General features: G+C 35.6%; 1 non-coding gene across 1 annotated transcript; it reads left to right on the top strand.

Moving 5' to 3' along the window:
* The first annotated feature begins 4,206 nt into the window (after positions 1-4,206).
* On the top strand, positions 4,207-4,310 carry LOC119530760. The gene has a single exon (XR_005216140.1). It is a non-coding gene; the product is annotated as a U6 spliceosomal RNA (small nuclear RNA).
* The last annotated feature ends 15,822 nt before the right edge of the window (positions 4,311-20,132 follow it).

Raw genomic sequence — 20,132 nt, 5'->3', positions numbered from 1 at the left:
AGGAAACTCACAGTAGGTCAATTTGATGATTCTCTACATTTTGTGTTTAAAGAGGATAACTATGTAACTGAGAAAATGAACAGAGGACTGCATGACAGGAGACTTCCATTTCTCTGCTCACTTCTCTCCTCCACTCCTCCTCCTTCTTCCCAAAGAAGGAATGCTAAGTTATTTCAGAGCCTGGAGTATTATGGGGCTACCATTAGACTATTAGTGCTCAGATCACAGAGTTTAAACAGTAATGAACCTACACTTGATCTCTTCCACAAGGCTAGGTGAGGAAGCCTTCTCTAGGGGGCTATTTTTCTATGTCTCTGTATTTCTCTGTCTTTGTCCTACTCTGTCTCCATCTATTTTATTTTTTTCTCTCTTTCTTTCTACTTGACTGAGTTTGATACACATTTCACTATGGGTTGGAAAATACCAACATTTAGATTCAAGAGAAGGTTGGAGACCTGATTTTGGCATGAAACTCACACTGCGTGTGTGCTGTAATACTACCTTATCGCGTTTTGTAGCATAGAAGAGTTTTAGGCACTGTCTTACCTCTCGTTCTTATTTGAGTTTCTTCGTTCTTTTTGTCTATAGCCCAAGACGACTCTGTGGACAGAAGTGGTGACTAGCAGGGCAGAATTTAGCCTTTTTTGTACTATGGCCACAAAACCTAAAATGCCACCAAAATCCCGTCTCTGCTCTTAATGCATAGGCTGCTGGCACTGAATTTCTGGAGATATTCTTCAATTGTGCACCTTATTTTTCAATAATTTTTCAACTGCATTGGCTGTAATTCAGAGATTTTCTAATTTACTCTCATAAGAAAAATATTCTTTCAGGAAGAGCAGTTCCTTCCACATTTATGCTCCTTTCTGTGACATGCTCAAAACATATTCTTCACCTCCTCCTTTCCTCTGTACTTCAATTTCAGAACACGCCTGCCTTATTTTGCAATTTAATTATATTGGTATAATTTCTTAATTTATTCCTATAACACTTACTCATTTATCTTGTTGTCTAGTTGTTTTCAGATAAACAAAATTCCATTCTTCATTCATTTCCATATTGTATTTATTCTGATTACATTAGTCTGTAATGACCTAAATAAGTTAGTTATTCTGTCCCATTGCTACTTAGAATCCTTTTTTTTAAATTCTAGACTCAAAATTATGAAGTTCCATGATTAATTTTTATACTTTTTCCAATGGAAATGAGTTTTCTTTGCTTCTGAACATCTGCTAATCATTAGCAAGCATATACATTGTTTTATCTTATGAGACCCATCCCTCCCTACCATCTCCCAAGTTTTATACAGTTTAAATAACCGATTCTCCTTTTCTAGCATAGATTCTTCCGAGGTGTGATATTTGATCATTTATTTTCTGACAGAAAAATGTTCTGTCCATAAATAAGCCTCTGGTTTCAAATACTACTTCTTTTATGAAATGATGTTGATTTTCTAAATCCTATAATTATTTATCAGTGGCCATTGCAGTCAAGAATTTTTAAGAATTTGATATGACCTCAACATTCTTTAATGTAAGCTGGCATGATCAAAGCACTAGCGTTCAGTTTGTAAACTCCCAGATGTCTGAGGGGTGGGAGAGAAGGAAATTAGATGGCAGGCAGGTTTCACCAAGGCTTTTTGCATAGTTTTCCTGGTTCTGTTGTAATTATCCAGCTCTGCAAACAGGGCAGGAGATTGATATTTGGGACAACATGGGAAGAAGACACATGATTTATTCATGGGCTTGATCTGTCCTTTCTTTTCCTTGTTTTTAAGATTATATAACACCCAGTCCTTATTCCTCCACTCGGGACCAAGGGCCTGAGATCTACTGAGTCATGGTCCTCATTGTCTACTACCTGCCCACCTCAACCCCCAAAGAAACAAACAGATAAACATCAAAAGGTGAGTCACTATCTTGTGTCCTTGAAGAATGGTACTCATCCTCTTCTCCAGCAACAAAAGCCACATTATTATTTTGATTCCTCTCTTGCCCACTGTAGTATTATGAAATACATTTGCGGCTCTGGATTGCCTCTATGATGAGAGACAGAGAATGGGGAAATCATTAAATGTTTTTCAATCAAATGGTATCAATGAAAATAAAATCATAATAAATTTTCATTAATTTTAAACATAAAATTATTCTACATTATGCCTAATTATGTGTGCTAAGCATTCCTGTAACAATTATGATTCATTGAGTTGAATTTTTGGCTCCGTAAGACTTTAGAAGTAACTCCTCTCATTTTATTTCATTGAAAGCACACCATTTAGAGATGTTATGGGTCCTAACCAAAATCCTACAGCTAAATACTGATGAAAATGGATCTAGAACTTGGCCTTTTAATGCAGTCTTTGCTGCAATACAGAGTGATCCATCTAACTCCTTCATTTTACAAAGGGAAGGCAAGAAAGGTAATATAACTTTCTCTGAACTGTGATCCTAAAAGCAATATCTGTTTGTAAATTTCAATAAGCCAAGAGCTTATTTCCCTTAAGTAATAATTAGTAATTATTTGAGTGTTTTTGTTTATTGCATAGAGAAAGGATTATTTTACTCTTTGATGTCAAATTGATATACACAAAACACAGCTGTGATTATTCCACATCCCTTTGCAAACACCGTACTTGTCCACCCAGTCCAGGAGTGAGAGTTCAGACTCCCCATTCTGGCATTCAAGATTTCCACAATTGTTTTCCAAATTTCATTTCCAATTTTATTTCCCATTAATCCTCTACATATCAGCCAAAATGTTCACTATTTTCTGAATGTCTCTCACTTTCTTATTGTTGAGCTATTAATTGTACTGTTGCTTCTATTTGGAAATCCTTTCCTATCACCCACTCCATCCCCCTGACCAAGCTGGAAGGATTATTTTTCTTTACTGAAATCCATTATACGTTGTCTAAATGTTTCTTATGGCACTTGGTATTATTTGTCCCATTTTACAGTTATTTGTATGAAAGTTTTATTTCTCCTACTATTCTGCATATTCATTAAGAACAGGATTTCACTCTATTTGGATGCATCTTTCATGAACTGGTTTTTGGTAAAAGGTCTTTAGTCCCATTTACCCAGATCCACACTAGATGCTATGCTGCATTCTGAAATAAACTAAAAGAAAGAAAAATTAAAAACTCTGACTTCAAGGACTTTGCAATCCTATTTCTAAGACATGCTATATAAACGGAACACTTTAAATAGCAAATGAAAAGAGACTATAATTAAATGCTCACATAAATAATAAATAGCATTTCAGAAGACAGTTAAGAGTGGATCTTATTTGTCAGAGAAGGGTCAATGAAACATGAAGACTTTAGTGGGAGTTGAGAAGTAGATAGAACTATAAGGTGAAGGGGTGAATTATGAGAATTTTATTTGAACGTATTCAGTTGACTACTGTCGACTGCCTATAGGAAAAAATAAACCAGTAGCTCTAGGCCAGGCAGTTGACTTTTGCTGTGGATCCAAACATATCCTGGTAAGTTTCATAAATCTTACCTTCTTCAAGGCTAATACTTTAGCAAAAACAAAAACTTGAATATATATAAAAGCTGTCTATTTGGAAACAAAAAAAATTCTCTGTATTTACCGAAAAGAGAAAACGGCCCCTTGAAATTCAACACCATGTCCTCAGAGAGACTAGTATTATGCCTGATACACAGTGTTGTTGATTTATAAGGGATTTAAAAGAAACTTCAGGAAAAATAACATCTTCCTGTTTCTCCATCCTTAGTTGAAATTGTAAGCTAAAGGGTCTAGGAGCAAAAAGCAGTGGAGATGCCAAATGACCCCCAAAAATAGGATAATCATGAACTAAGAAATGGTGGGAGAAACCAGAAGCATATATTTTCTATTAAAATATTCCCATTTATTTTTCTTTCTTTTTACTACCTTCCATTTTCCATTCTCAGACTCTTAAGTTGTGATTAAAGAAAGCGTGTATGTTTGTGTGTGCACGTGCATGTGTGTAAAAAGAGAGAAGACAGAGTGAGCGAACACATGATCTTTTTGCATATCCACAGTGGACTCAAGATCTTTCCCCACTAAATCCGCTTCACCTACAGTCTTCCACATCTCAGTAAATCACAACTCTATACATCTAGTTGCTCAAAACAAAACAAAACAAAACAAAACAAAAAAAAACTTGACTCTCTTCTGTATTTCACATCCCACATCCAATCTATCAAAAACAAAATTAGTGCTCACTTTGGCAGCACATATACTAAAATTGGAACGATACAGAGATTAGCATGGCCCCTGCGCAAGGATGACATGCAAATTCGTGAAGCATTCCATATTTTTTTAAAAGCTTTCCCCCAGGACTCAATTAATTGTGAAGCCCTAGAAGGGAAAATGACACTGTGAGATGCTCAGGTGGAGACAGAGGGAGCCTTTTATTCTCAAGAATTTACCCTGACTTGTCCCTCAAACTATGTCATTCACTTACTTGGTCTTTTTTTCTAAATTGTTGGCAGAGGAAGTGGTATTAGCAAAATTTCTCAGGATTTTGTTAACATCTTCTTTTGCAAACAAGGTTCTGGTGGATTATGGATGTCTTTAGGAGCCTAATACAATCAGGCTATGTTTTTCTTTCATAACTTGGCTTCCAATTAACTAATCTTTATTAAATGACTCTGTGATCATCTTGTCATTTTATTGCTTTTTTGGTAAATTTTTGCTTTTTTATAACTTTATAATTTTCCATTCAATTTGTCAATTTTTGGAGATGATGTGATCCTCCTTTATTCTGCCTCTTTACCCAAAATAAATCGTTTTTTTTTTCCATAAAAAAAGGTCAGATTAGCTCTACCTTTAAATTTTATCCAGGATCCAACCACCTTTCCCTGGCTTCACTACTAAAACCCTGCCAGCATCCTCTCTTGTCTGGAGTCTCTGAATTTATCATGTTCTACTCTTCCTCTCATTTATTTTGCTCCAGCCATCTTGTACTCTTGCTTTTCCTTAAATATACCAGACATGTTCCAGAGGGGAATAGCAACTGTTCCCTCTGCCAGGAACTCTACTCTCCCAGATATCTTCTTGACTTACTCTCCAACTCATTCACGTCTTTGTTCAAATATCATGCATCAACGACACCTATCTCCACCTAATTTAAATTTGGATCTGCTCTCTCAGTCCCCTACAACAACTGGCACTTCTGATTCCCCTCACCTTGTTTGTTTTTTCTTCATTGCATGTATAATCTTCTAACATTTTATATAATGCACTGATAGTATCCCTTACTAGAATATATGCTCCGTGAGTGCAGGGGTTTTAGGCCATTTTGTTCACTGAAGTATCCTGGGGGTTGTGACTGATCCATAGTAGATGCTCAATAAATGTTTGTTGAATGGAAACATTAATGCCTTCCTATAGAGACACAAGTATAATATAAGGAAAATAGGTCTCCTTTTGCTTCATGTCTATGTCTTTACACACTTATCTGTGATGTGACTTTTAACTAGTACCATCTTCCTGCAATTAAAAAGGGCCACGTTTGTCAAGCATTGACAATGTGCATGAGCCACAGGGGGAAATAAAATGAAGTGTAAAATGGACTCTTCACTTATCCTTTTGTGAATGCCTCATGTCTCAGATATTGTGGTAGTTGAATTGCACTCTATTATCTCAAATAGTCCTCAAAACATATTAGAGAGATGAGTATTTTTATTATCCCAATTTTATAGAGGGAATAAGGAAGCTGAATTTTCAACAAACACCTTCCTAATGGTTTGTATACAGGGAATCCATAATCCACATTTTGAGAAATACAGAGAAAAATTTAAACAGACTTTCAAAGCCAGATAAACATTATTCTCACCCACTATGCAGAAGACTATTTTGCAATGATATCCTGGTGGCATTTCGAACTTAATGGAGCAGACAGATCTACTAAATGCAAAAATAGCAAAGGACTCAACTTTTATCATGTAGACATTTTCCCTGGTGTTCTGGTTTCTTGGCTTTAAACTAATTTACAAAGATGAATTCCCTATTTGCCACCTGTGCTGGTTTGGATCTATTATGTCTCCCAGAAAAGCCATGATCTTTTAATCCAATCTTTTGGGGGCAGACTTATTGTGGGTGGAACCTTCTGATTAGATTATTTCCATGGAGATGTGACCGCATGCATTCAAAGTGGGTCTTAATTTACTGGTGTCCTCTATGAGAGGATAAAAGGCAGAGACATTTTGAAGAGAGCTCAGAGAGATCTTAGAGAGAAGCTGCAAAAGACATTTTGGAGAGAAGCTAAGATATGTAATCCAGAATTTGCCCCTGAGAGAAGCAAGGAGGTCCTACAAGAACTGACACAGACCCAGACATTTGGAGATGCTAAGCTAAGAGATGAAGCCCAGAGTTTGCTCTGGAGAAGCTAAGTGAGAACCCACAGCCTCTTAAGGAGAAAGCCACTGGAATCAGAAGCTGAAAGTAACACAGCCCCAGAGCAAAGGACAAGCAGACACCAGCCATACCTTCCCATCCTTTTCCTCTAGAAAAGGTATCTACCTCTTGATGCCTTAATTTGGACATTTTCATGGCCTGAGAACTGTAAGTTTGCGAAATAATAAATCCCCATTGTAAAAGCCAATCCATTTTTGGTATTTCGCATTCCAGCACTCTTAGCAAACTGGAACACCACCTTCATTCACATAAAGTTTAGCACTTTTTTTGTCCAGCAAAGAATGAAGTAACAGTGCTCAAAAGAACTGTAGAATGTCTTTTATAGAAACAGGGAGTGAAAAGCATTTTGACAGGATGTTATGAACATTGCAGGCAATGAAAATTCTGACTTATTTAGTAAACCAAGGACAAATATGAATATTAATGAAAAAGGACAATGTACACATTCAATAATAAGTCTTTTGACAATTGAGATTCAAAAATATCCAATAAAGGAATGATATCTTGCTAAATGGTGACAAAAATATAAATATGTCTTTAAACATTTCAGGACGTTTCTTTCCTGAAAGTACAGATACCACCTGATAATATGTGAAACAGAGGAGATCCTATAGAGTAGTAATGGGACTTAGTACTGTCATTCTTTAATCTGGGCATTCATTCACTCATTCATTTACTCAATAAATATTTATTTATCCCTATCATAGGTGTGATATGGTTCTAAGCCCTGGATATGAAGCAACAAATGAAACAAAGTCATTTGTTACGTGGAGATGGCATCCTAGTAGGAATAATAAATAACAAGTATAAAAGTAAATATATAGTATGTCAAAGTTATATAGAAAAAGGAAACTATATGGTAAAGGGCATAGGGAATGGCCCAACAGGATGAGAAGTTACCTTACAGGACTGCAGTATTTAATGCAACAAAGCTATTGTCTGGATCTAAAAATAGTAATAACAGCATTTACCCACATGACTTCAAATTAGGAATTGTATGCAAAGATAACTATAGTGGATACTGAAAATTCAAAATAGCCTAAGGTATTAAAGCAGACAAATAAACTAGTGTTTTTCTTCCTGGCTTTCAAAAGAAAAATTAATCTATATGGTGACTCTTGTAAGGAAGACAGTCCAGTTTGGTTAAGCATTGCAGGGTCTTTAATTGCTGACAGCTTTCTCTTTGTCCTTCTTCCAGAATTAGCAACAAAGATGACAAGTTGGAAATGCATTATCTGTCCAAACAACTTAAACTAAATGAATACTGCATCAAGTTTCTAAAAAGTTATGCTGATGCAGTTTTTCAGATTAAAATCTGAGTGAGTCAGAGAGTAGAATACTGAACTGGAATAAAGAAAGTGGGAGAGAGAACTTAAAAGAAATCCTAAAGAATTCCAATTAATCAGCAATTTCTGTCAGACCTACCTACAAAATAACCACAATCTGAACACTTCCTATTGCCTCTGCCACTACTATCCTAGTCCAATACCTCCTAATTAGTCCCCCTTCTATCATCCATGCTCCTTTATGTCTCTCCACAAGGCAGCCAGAGTGATTTTTCTAAAATATTGGTTGGGTCTTTTTCTTCTTCTCAAAATCCTCTAAAAGCTTCCCATTGCATGGTCTTAAATGGACTATAAGGTCCTGCATAATCTGCTCCTCCCACTTTACCATAGCCCCTCTATTAGCTCATCTTCTGCCACAACCCCATGCTCACTACTTTGCCACCCTCCAGTCATATCGGCTCCTTGTCTTTCTTTGAACATGTTCCACCTCAGGGAGGTTATACTTCTCCTTACCCTGGCCTGGAATGTTCTTCCGCCTGATATATGGTTCATGTCCTCTTTTCTTTCATGTGGTTTCCCTAACCATCTTCCATAAAACAGCATCCCCCAATGCACAAGTTTTAGTTTTCAGCATTGAGCTTATTGCCGCATTGCATGTTAAACATTTATATGCTGATTTGTTTATTGTATGTCTCCTTCCTCTAGAATGTAAGTTCCACGAAGGCGGTACCTTCACTGCTATATAGAACAGGCCCTAATGCAAATAGGCACTAAATATACAATTTTTGAATGAATGAATGAATGAATGAATGAATGAAATTGTTAAAGAACCAATCAGTTAACCACTGTCTCATAGTAAGAACTGAGGATTCTGGCTCCTGGCCAAAACCCTAGGTGTGGTTTTTCAGACCTGGCCATTGGCAATTGCAAAGGCTCTACCTGACGGGCCTCACTGGAATAGCTGCCCTCCGACACCAGACTTGGTCCACAGTCAGTGCATTGCAGTATCTGAAGGAATTTACAGTCAAAGACTGCATTGTCTTGTGCATATCTTGGGCAAATCTACCTTCTATGTGCCTCCCTATCAGGGGGCTGAAAACTAAAGACTTCTTCAGACACCTCTGCTGTTACCTCATTAGAGGTAAGAGTGAGTGAGAGTATTTGAGGACACTTTCCTACACTCTGATTTAGTAATCAGAACTTTTGCACTCCTAACCCCATTCCCAACCTACCCCCAGACCCTGGGGACATAAAATGTGACCTTTTGTTCTGGGTTCCTTCAGCAGTAAGGTGTCCCCCAATATCAGTGCTGATCCATCTGACCCTGTTCCAGTGGCTCTGTACCACAGGCGAAATGGGACAGTGGGGAGTCAGTGCTTTTCTGGGTTAACCTCTTCCTTATACTATTGTACTAGGTGATTAAAGATTTGACTGTTGTTTTTTTTTCATTTTGACTTTTTGTCTTATTGGCTATTTTTGACACATGGCTGCTCACCTCAGTTTTCTCTCAACTCAGCTCAGCTCTTGACAAGAACCAGTTCTCATGTTTTATAGCGATTGACAGTCAACCAGAGAATCACCAATTATGTTAGTGGATCTTTAGAACTAGTTTGGGATTTATTATTTCATTTATTTAACTACTTAACAACCAGTTTTGAGGCCAGCAATGTGAGGACAGAGGGATTACAATGGTGAACAAGGCAGGGTTTCTTACTGAAGTGCTCATACTCTTATGAGAAAAAAGATGCTACTTACAACCACTTTGTGGGAAAATATTTCTCTTTGTTTTTAAAATTACAGCCTCCAGTCAAGCACCAATGTTAAATTTCTCCCAGGCGATGGAAAGAGAGCACAAGGACCATAAGTTACGCACCTATAAATGCAAAACTTGGGCAGTCAGAAAGAAAAGAGTTATTTTCAAAGAAAATAAAAATGTGAAGTTTTTTTACAAATACCAACTAGTGAATTAAAGCCAAAACCAACCGTGAAATAATTCATCAACAAGTCAATGATGTCCAGCTGTATTCTCATGGCAAGCTTGCTATTCAGAGTGAAGCCAACCCACTCTGGGGAGTGGCTGGGGAGGCTGGGGACCAGTGACATTTGTTGCTTGGGTTGGGACTCCCACGAGACCACTTGAGGTCTCATATACCAGCTTGAAATGGTCTCTCCTGATTGCTTTTTAGGTGTGGCTAAACTAAACCATGCTTCTGCTATCTGTAGCTTTATAGATACAGGATGATTGTCTCTTCATGGTTCATGTTTTAGAATGCATAGCTTAAGCTCAACCAAGCAATGTTAAGCATTATTGTGTCTCTGTCACCTAGCTACCCTCCCATTTTGTAGCTCTTCACCACTTGATCATAAGCAGAATTTTGTTCCTTGGCCATTTTAGAAATAAAAAGGTTAAAGAAAGAAACAACTTCATTTTTGAAAGAATTCTTTCATCTTTAAAGACTATACTTATAAAATACTGAAGCAAAGAAAAGACAATTATCTATTGTACTGGTAATTGCAAAAGTATCTGGCCATTGGATGGATAAGAATCACTGATATATCCCACTAGATATAAAATTTAAGACTCGGAAGAGAAATCCAAGATTATCACACTCCATCAATGTTGTCTGTTTTTACCATCTTAATTTGAAACTTTTCCTAAAACTATTTATTGTATAAGTGAGTGTGCTGGTTTGAATGTACTATGTCCCCCAGAAAAAGCCATATTCTTTGATGCAATCTTGTGGGGCAGACAGAATAGTGGGGATTAAGTTGGAATGTTTGAATTAGGTTGTTTGCATGGAGATGCGCCCCACCCAACTGTGGATGATAACTGATGGGATATTTCCATGGAGGCATGGCCCCACCCATTGAGGGTGGGCCTTGATCAGTGGAGCCATATAAATGTGCTGACTCAGAGATGGAATGCAGTGCAGCTGTGAGTGATGTTATTTGAAGAGGAGCAAGCTTGCTAGAGAGGAATGTCCTGGGAGAAGCCATTTTGAAACCAGAACTTTGGAGCAGACGCCAGCCATGCGCCTTCCCAGCTAACAGAGGTTTTCCGGACGCCATTTGCCATCCTCCAGTGAAGGTACCTGATTACTGATGTGTTACCTTGGACACTTTATGGCCTTAAGACTGTAACTGTGTAGCCAAATAAACCCCCTTTTTATAAAAGCCTATCCATCTCTGGTGTTTTGTATTCCGCAGCATTAGCAAACTAGAACAGTGAGTATATGTGAGTTTGAGTGCATGTGAGTGTGCTGGGCTTGTGTGCACAGGTAGATTGCCAATAGCATGCCAGTGTGTTAATTTACATTACAGTATACTCCAGTGTTTTTTAAGTGTGATCTGAGGAATGCTTAATCATTCGGAAGCTTCTGGAGAAGAATAGGTTGTGGTAAACTCTCCAGAAAGTTATTCAAGCCCTTTATGCCACAGGAATGTCTGGCAAAAGGACATTTATTTGGTAAGAACAACATAGCAGGTTGCCATTTAAGATTTGTGGCACTGATGTTTTGAAAGGAAATGAAAATTCTCTGCCCTTACATTGACTGAAATTAATTTTGGGTTACGATAGTTTTTTATTATTATTTATGTCTCAAAAACGTATCTCTTTCTGTCCACTGCTCAATGATTTGCAAGAGAAGAAGGAAGATAAAGGTCAGAGCAGCTGCCTTGAAATCTGAATTATTTATGTATATAAACTGGTTTAAGAGAAATTCTTGAAATGCTTTTTTTTTAAAAGAGAAGACAGAGTAATCCGGAAAATATAAATTAATAATGACTGGTAAGTAGTGTTAACAATATTTTCAGAAATATTGTGAGAAGAATTATTTTCAATACCCCTTTATTTCACTAAATGCTATGTGTAATTCTTTTAAGCTCTTGCCTTCATTTAACCACAGGATAATATTCCATTCTCATCTATATTTAGATTTCTGGAGCTGGCAACCTACATTCAACCTTTTTAAAGATTCACTGGACTTCTGAAAGAAGGAATTCTCATTTACACGAATGAGGAAATCTTGTAGCTCTATGGCACTCACTAGTTTGTCTGATAATTTTCTTCTTGTAATAGGAGTCATAAACTGACAGCCTTTGGAACATATTTGCAAGGAGGCATTTATTGTGATTTACAGAGGACTTTTAAAAAATTGTATACCAATACTTTTAGACTGAATGTGAAGCCTCCAGGTTAACATATTCCCACTATACTCTATTATATTTTAATTGGGTTCTTTCACTCATTTTTGTTATTTTTCTGCTCCATGTAGCAAATTGAGTTTGAGAACCTTCTGTAGAGCTTTAAAAGGTCTTTTACCTGCTTTGCATGACTTATGACTGGCTTTAAATTGTAATGTATAAGAATATGAGAACACAAGGACAAGAGAAGTATTCTACTTAAAAATATTTTATCTGTAAATTTCCAGATATGAAATTCAATTCTTGAATTTACACCTACTATGTTCCAGGCATAGCAGAAATAAAAGTCTTTGTATTTAATACCTAACATGCTAGTGGGAAAGACAGTCAATAAACAAAAAAGTGGTAATAATGAATATAAAATAATAATGCTGGGCACTGATGCTAGGAAGTGGTGAGTGGATACTGTTATATGGTATTGAACACTCAAGGAAGGCCCCTCTGATGAGGTGACATTTGAAAAGAGGCATAATGGAATTATTCTAGGAAGAGAACAGAGCAAGTACAAACTTGTGGCTGGAGGAAAGTATGTTTCATGTATTTAAGAAAGAGCATGGAGGTTAGTATGGCTACAGAACTGTGCATGGGGAAAAATAGATAGGAAATGAGTTCCAAAAGACAGAAAGAGTGAGGTTGGGGAGAGGCAGATCATAAGTCCTTATATTCTGTGGTAAGGATATGGTTTTATTCTAAGTGAGATAGAAAGACAAGGGTTTCAACCAAAGGATTGATATGATCTGACATCTTGTTTTTAAAGGAATATTGTGGCTACTAGGTAGGCTATAGGCTATAAGGGGGCAAAGGAAGACCAGTTAGGAGATTATTAAAATAGCTGTGGTAAGAGATGAGGATAGTCCGAAATGCATGAGTAGTACTAAAGATGGTGAGAAATGGTCTAGTTCTAATATAATTTGAAGTTAGAGCAGATAATATTTTCTGATGGATTAGATGTGGGATGTGAGAGAAAAGAAACGAGTAAAGGAAGAGGTTAGGCTTTTGGCCTGATCAATGGAAAGAAGAGAAGTGCCATATACTGAGAAATGGAAAAGTGATGGAAAAGCCATTAATTTTGAATTGTCTATGAAATATCCAAGTGCTTTTGTTGAGTAGGCAGTTAAACCTTTGAAACTAGGACTGAAGGTAATGGCCTAGCCTAAATACATAAATTTGGACATGTTTAGCATGTAGAATGGAATTTAAAACTACAAGATAGAAATATCATTTAGCAGTTGAAAGTAGTTTGAGGAGAGAAGTGATCCAAGGACTGAGCTCCAGAGCATACCAACTTTTAGTTAGATAAGATAGTGATTGGATTAGAAGAGTCTTTTAGAGGCTAAAAATGGAAAGTTCATTTTTTATTGGATAGTAGGTCAGTAAGATTCTTTGCAGATAAAAGCATATTCAATAACATTTCAGGAAAATTAGAGGAAATGAAAAGTTGTTTTAGGATTAAATTAAATCATCAGAGGACTTGAGTACCTGGAATCAACCTGCTTTGAGATGATGAATCTAATCTAATATTTGGGGTCATAAGAATAAAATGACTGTTAGAAATTTTGTTCTAATGAGTGATCATCCTCTAATCTATGTTTCAACTTTCATTAAGACTCCTTTAACTGAGTGTATCACAGCAGGCATCAAATGATTTTTTGTTTTTAAAGACTTTCAACTTTCTTTCCCTTTTTTTCATTGTACATTATACATATATTACATATATATATAATACGTATATATATCAGAGAGAAGTTATGGGTTTACACAAGCATCATGCATAAAATACAGGGTTCCCATATATCACCAGTGCTATTATTAAAACCTTGCATTGGTGTCGGTATTTTTGTGACAATTGATGAAGGTTCTTTTTTTTTTTTTTTTTTTTTTTTTTGCAATATTGTGGATTGTTTATTAAGATAAAATGTCCTGTTATCTTAACTATTTAACAACCACCACCACAAAGCCTGACTGGTTAAGGGCTATAGTATTCAACCAAATGGTATTTACATAACACAAATTTGCTTTTCACAGTAAATCAGTTTGCATTCTACTATTAGTTTCAAAAGTTGGATTTCTACCATTAGTTTCAAACATTAAGATTGTCTAACGCAATATTCATACTCCTGACTTCTTTCATTAAAAAAGTAACATCCTGCCCCCCAATTAACACAAGAAAAGAAGTCTCAAGAACGTCAATCTAGTTTTTCTTACTTGGTTTACTATTGAAAAGTCTATTTTACGAACAGCTGAGGATTGGCAGCTTTAGCTAAATAAATACCTTTAATTTATTTTTTATTTTTCCACTTTCACTGTAGTGCTCTACATTAAAATCTAACAGTGTCTCAGATAGGGAACCAGGTATTCTTTATGTTTTTTTGGGACCACTGTTGACTTGGGTTTATCATAATGTAGCCAAACAACAGATTATCAATACTGAATCCCTATGTAATTTCCTTTTTCTTCATTGCTAGGGTATTAGAATAGCTAGAAGGAAAGAACTGAAATGGTGGAACTGTAACCCATAACATTCTTTGAAATTTGCTATATAGCTACATGTTAAATTGTACTTTGAAAGTTATCACCTTTTCGCATTTATGTTATATTTCACAATAAGGAAATAACTGAAACTGCGGAACCGTAACCCATACCATTCTTCAAAATTTGCTCTTTAACTACTTGTTAAATTGCACTTGGAAAGTTATCACTTCTATCTAAATATGTTAAATGCCACAGTAAAAAAAGTAAACAGCATTTTTAAAAAAGCAAAAGAGCTGCTCCCACCAAAAAAAATCTAACAGCTTATCCACAGGTAGCTTTAGGTATGAATCTTTACCCATATTATACCCATATTATAGAGTGATTCTGGATATAGTCACTGACTTACATTCTGATATCTGACACTTTTACACAAGGTATAATATGCTTGACTAAAACCTTAATTGCTAATTTTATTTTTTAAGCACTGTGCAGGATTTTCATTCAGGTTATTTTAACAGTAAATGTTTCACCTAACTCTCATACAACATCAAAATGCTCATCTGGGTCATTCGTGTATACTTTGTCAATTAAAAGTGACAACATAATTAGATTTTAATATCAGCTTAGAGTTACAAATACAAAATGGTAAAATGGGCAGTAAAGGTCCTGAACATGTTAGTGGATTCCCTGCTAACATCTGTCATAAATTCTATTATATTTCATTTAAAATCAATGATTAAAACCTCATAGGAAAAACAAGACAGCTACTGACCAGTATTCCTACACAAAAATTGACCACTATTCTAAACAAGATGTAGGCTATGCATATATGTATGTGGATATATATATATATATATATATATATATATATATATATATATCAAAGTAGATACATGCATATATAAAATACATGCACATATGTAATTTTATATATGAACCCAATGTTCTCCTTCATGAACATAAAATACATGTAGAAAAATGCCATTACATGAAAAAAAATCAGACAAAATTCTCACTGTGGGTATCCCTTCCACACAGTTGCAGCATCATCTGATTATCTCTATTAGTTACAGCAATGCTTCTTAACCATTTTCCACAAGTAGAACAATTTAACATACGATTGACTGCTTAAGGCTGGATGAGGCAACCCTGGGGTTCTAATCCCTAAAGGACTCAGCCCTCACAGGGGGAGGAGATCATTTTCTTGGGACACCCCTAACCCATTCTGTGTGCTCCATTGGGAAGCTCAACATTTCAGCATGGCATTCTATTTTTGCCTAACTGATAACATTTTGACAATATTTTCAAGAAAAATATTCTCTGTAAACTCACCTTGAATATTCTTCTTGTAACTTGTTGGGATCCCATACAAAAAATTTGACTCTAAAGTTCAAATTTAAAGAGATCCTCTTTTTAGCTGCTTCCTTACTGATTTGTTTGCATCCAGCCACCTTGGGTTATCTGTGAAATCATCAGCCAACTGTAAACCAAAATAGTCTTGCTTAGTCAAGTCAAGAGGCTTGAAGACTATATTCAACAGAACTTGCTCCTGTTGATGCTTATTAACGTTGAAAACTTGTACACTGTTATCCAGAAGAGGGATATTGCAAACCACCTTTGTATGCTGTCTCAGGCCAACTGTTGCTCGTACCTTTTAGCTTCTGCCAGCAGGCAATCAGGAACGTTTTACTGTCCACACAAGGTCGTCTTATCACTGCCTTGTACTTTTGGCTGGAGAAGAAAAGCCTTTAGGCCGGGCACAGCTGGGAGAAACATACCCACCTATGCCATTTGCTATGCTAGCTCCTTAGTGCCCCCCTCCCCCTGCCACGAAGCCCCCATCTCAGCACCTGGCCACATCCTGGAACCACCAGATCCACCTCATCCTGTGTGGCTGCATGGGAAGTCAATCAATGAAGGCATGTTTTTATAATTGTACTATTTGGGTGTACTATTTTATAATTGTACTATTAACTATTAATAGTCCATGGTGTAACTTAGGGTTCACTCTGTGACTTGTATAGTTCCCTGAATTCTTTAAAAATTTTACTCTAATAACATATTTACAACCTGAAATTTTTCCTTTTAACCACACGCAAATATAAAATTCAGGATTGTTAATTGCATTCACAAGTTGTACTATCATCACCACCATCCATTAACAAAACTTTTCCATCGTCCCAAATAGAAACTGTACATTTTAAGCCTTGACTCTATTCCCTGTCTCCATCCCTTCCTCTGTATTTTATATTCTAGATTCTGATTCTATAAATTTGATTATTCTAATTATTTCATATCTGAGATCATACCTTATTTGTCCTTTTGTGATTGACTTTTGTCATTCAATATGATGTCTTCAAGATTAATCCATGTCGTTGCATGTATCAGAATTTCACTTATTTTTATGGCTGAATAATATTCCACTGTATGTAAATACCATATTTTGTTTATTCATTTGCTGATTGATGGACACTTGGGTTGCTTCCATCTTTTGGCAATTGTGAATAATGCCACTATGAACATTGGTGTGCAAATATCTGTTAGAGTCCTTGCTTTCATTTCTTTTAGTTATATACCTAAAAGTGGGATTTTCAGTTTATATGGTAAATCTATACTTAACTTTCTGAGGAACTGCTAAGCTGTATTCCACAGTGACTGTACCATTTTACATTCCCAGCAATGATTAAGCATCCCTATTTCTCCGTATCTTTTCGACACTTGTAATTTTACTGTTTTGTTTTTTTTTTTTTTTTTTGGTAATAGTATCTATTCTGGTGGGTGGGAAAGGCTTTCTCATTGTGGTTTTGATTTGTGTTTTCCCAGTGGCTTATGATGTTGAGCATATTTTTATGTGCTTTTTGGCCATTTGTATATCTTCTTTGGAGAAATGTCTATTCAAGACTTTTGTCCTTTTTGAAATGTGTTGTCTTTTTATTGTTGAGTTGAAGGATTTCTTTATATATTTTGGATATTAAATCCTTTTCAGACATGTGGTTTCCAAATAGTTTCTCCCATTGGGTAGGTTTTCATTTATATTTCATGATAAAGTCCTTTGATGTCCAAAAGGTTTTATTAATAATCTTGATGACATTACATTTACCTATTTTATTCTTTTGTTGCTTGTGCTTTGGGTGTAAACTTTGAGAAAACATTGCAGAACACAAGGCTCTGAAGATGTTTCACTACACTTTCTTCTAGTAATTTTATAGTTCTGGTTCTTATATTTAGGTCTTTGATTCATTTTGAGTTGATTTTTGTCCACCTCCATTCTTCTGCAAAGGAGATCCAGTTTTCCCAACACCATTTGTTGAAGAGACTATTCTTTCCCTATTGAGTGGTCTTTTCCCCTTGGTAAAAATACAGTTGGCCAGACTTCTAAACTCTCAATTTGATTCCATTGGTCTATATTCTGTCCTTGCGCCATTACTGTTCTGTTTTGATTACTGTGGTTTGGTAAAAAGTTTTAAGATTGGAAAATGTGAGTCCTCCAACTTCATTATTCTTTTTCAAGAAGGCTTTGACTCTTCAGGACCCCTTACCCTCCATATAAATTTGATGATTGGCTTTTCCATTTCTGCAAAGAAGGCTGTTGAAATTTTGATTGAGATTGCATTGAATCTGTAATCTACTTTGGGTAAAATTGACATTTAACAATATTTAATCTTCCAGTCCATGAACACAGAATATCCTTGTACCACACCACTTTGCTGAATACATTTATTAGCTCTAAGTAGACTTGTGGATTTTTCAGTATTTTCTGTATATAGGATCATGCCATCTTCAAATAGGGAAGGTTTTATTTCTTCCTTTATTATATGGATGCCTTTTATTTATTTCTCTTTCCTAATTACTTTATCTAGAAAATCCAGTAGGAGTTTGAATAATAATGGTGAGAGTAGGCGTCCTGGCCTTTTTCCTGATCTCAGAGGGAAAGTCTTTCACCATTAAGTATGATGTTAGCTGTGGGCTTTTCACATGCATCCCTATTGAGTAAGTTTCATTATATTCCTAGTTATCTAAGTGTTTTTATTACAAAAGGATACTGGATTTTGTCAAATGTCATTTCTGCAACAATAGAGATGATTGTGTGGTTTTTTCTTTTGTTCTATTATGTGATCTAGTTAGTTGATTTTCTTATGTTGAACCATCTTTGCCTGCCTGGGATAAATCTTTCTTGTTCATGGTGTATAATTCTTTTAATGTGCTGTTGGATTTGGTTTGCTAGTATTTCACTGAGGATTTTGCATCTATGTACATAAGAGATATTGGTATGTAATTTCTTTGTGTTATCTTTATCTGGCTTTGGTATGAGGGTGATGTTGGCCTCGTAGAATAAATCAGGAAGTGTTCCCTCCTCTTCAATTTTTTCTGGAAGAATTTGACCAGGATTGGTGTTAATTATTCTTGGAGTGTTTGGTAAAATTCCCCTGTGAAACCATCTGGTCCTGAGCTTATCTTTGTTGGGAGAGTTTTGATTACCATTTCAATCTCTTTACTAGTAATTTGTTTGTTCAGATCTTATCTTTCTTCTTGAGTCAGTGTAGGTAGTTTGTGTGTTTCCAAGAATTTTTCCGCTTCATATAGGTTATATAATTTGTTGTTGCAGTTGTTAAAAATGTTAAATCAGTCCTTCTTGAATGGGGTCAGTAGTAATGTCTCCCTTTAATTTTGGATTTTCATTATTTGTGTTTTCTCTCTTTTTTCTTCATTGGTCTAGCTAAAAATTTGATAATTTTATTGATGTTTTCAGAGAACCAACTTCTGGTTTTGTTGATTCTAGCTATTGTTTTTTATTCTCTGTTTCATGTATCTCCTCTCTATTCTGTTGTTTCCTTCCTTCTGCTCATTTCAGTTTTAGTTTGATTTCTTTTTCTAGTTCATCCAGTTGTGTGCTTAGGACTTTAATTTACAATCTGTCTTCCTTTTAAATGTGAGAATTTAGAGCTATAATTTTCCCTTTCAGGACTGCCTTTGCTGCATCCCATAAATTTTGATATATTTTATTTTTGTTTTCATTTTCCTAAAGATATTTCATAATTTCCCTTGTGATTTCCTATTTTACCTATTGTTTGTTTGATAGTCCATTGTTTAATTTTCATGAATTAGTGAATTTTCCATTTCTCCCTGTTACTGATTTCTAGCTTCATTCCATACTGTTCAGAGAAGATACATAGTATGATTTCAATATTTTTTACTTTATTGACACTTGTTTTGTTGTCTATCCTGAAGAGTGATCCATGTGCAGTAGATAAAAATGAGTATTCTGTTGTTTGGTGAAGCATTCTATATACCTCCGTTATGTCTACTCAGTTTAGCATATCCTTCAGATCTTCTATTTCCTATTGAACTTCTGTCTCAATAGTCTATCCATTATTGAAAATAGAGTATTAAAGCAAGCTACTGTTAATATATCTTCATATATTTTGCTTCCTGTGCTTTGGAGCTCTGCTATTAGATGCATATATATTTATAATTGTTACATTTTCTTATTGACTTGACCCCTTTGTCACTTACTTAGTCTATTTTATCTGTTATTAATATAGCTACCCCAGCCCTCTTTTGGTTGCATCTTGTATGGTATATTTAGTTCCATACTTTCACTTTCAACCTATTTACATCTTAAATTGAAGCATATAATTGCATCATGCTTTTTTATCCATTCTGCCAATCTCTTCCTGTATTATCAGGGTTCTTTAGGGAAATAGAACCAAAAGGAGATATCAGTAAATATGAGATTTATAAAAGTGTCTTGTGCAACTGT

Source organism: Choloepus didactylus, chromosome 3 (assembly GCF_015220235.1).
Source record: "Choloepus didactylus isolate mChoDid1 chromosome 3, mChoDid1.pri, whole genome shotgun sequence".
Taxonomy (NCBI): Eukaryota; Metazoa; Chordata; class Mammalia; order Pilosa; family Megalonychidae; genus Choloepus; species Choloepus didactylus.
Note: the sequence above shows the minus strand (reverse complement) of the source record. Positions and strands in the feature narration are given on the sequence as shown.